Genomic DNA, 528 nt, shown 5'->3' on the forward strand with positions numbered 1-528 from the left:
TGTCCCCTCTGACTGGTCTCAGCTCCTGTCCCCTCTGACTGGTCTCAGCTCCTGTCCCCTCTGACTGGTCTCAGCTCCTGTCCCCTCTGAGTGATGAAGACTGGTCTTAGATCCTGTCCCCTGAAGCCTCTCTGCTCAAACCGTCTACATCTGCTGCTTCCTGACAGTCAGAGCTCAGGGACCACGCCTCAATCCACACATGATCCACTCCCTGCAGAGCAGAACCAACATGGGTTTACAGTTCAGAGAGAAATTATTAGTTTTTATTTCCAGGGGGTAATTGTCCAGGGGGTAAATGTCCATGGGGTAAGTGTCCAGGGTGTAAGTGTCCAGGAGGGTAAGTGTCCAGGGTGTAAATGTCCAGGGTGTAAGGAGGGTAAGTGTTCAGGGGGTAAGTGTCCAGGGTGTAAGGAGGGTAAGTGTTCAGGGGGAAAGTGTCCAGGGTGTAAATATCCATGGGGTAAGTGTCCAGGGTGTAAATGTCCATGGGGTAAGTGTCCAGGGTGTAAGGAGGGTAAGTGTTCAGGG

The sequence above is a fragment of the Austrofundulus limnaeus genome, unplaced genomic scaffold (genome assembly GCF_001266775.1).
Source record: "Austrofundulus limnaeus strain Quisiro unplaced genomic scaffold, Austrofundulus_limnaeus-1.0 Scaffold1000, whole genome shotgun sequence".
Lineage (NCBI taxonomy): Eukaryota > Metazoa > Chordata > Actinopteri > Cyprinodontiformes > Rivulidae > Austrofundulus > Austrofundulus limnaeus.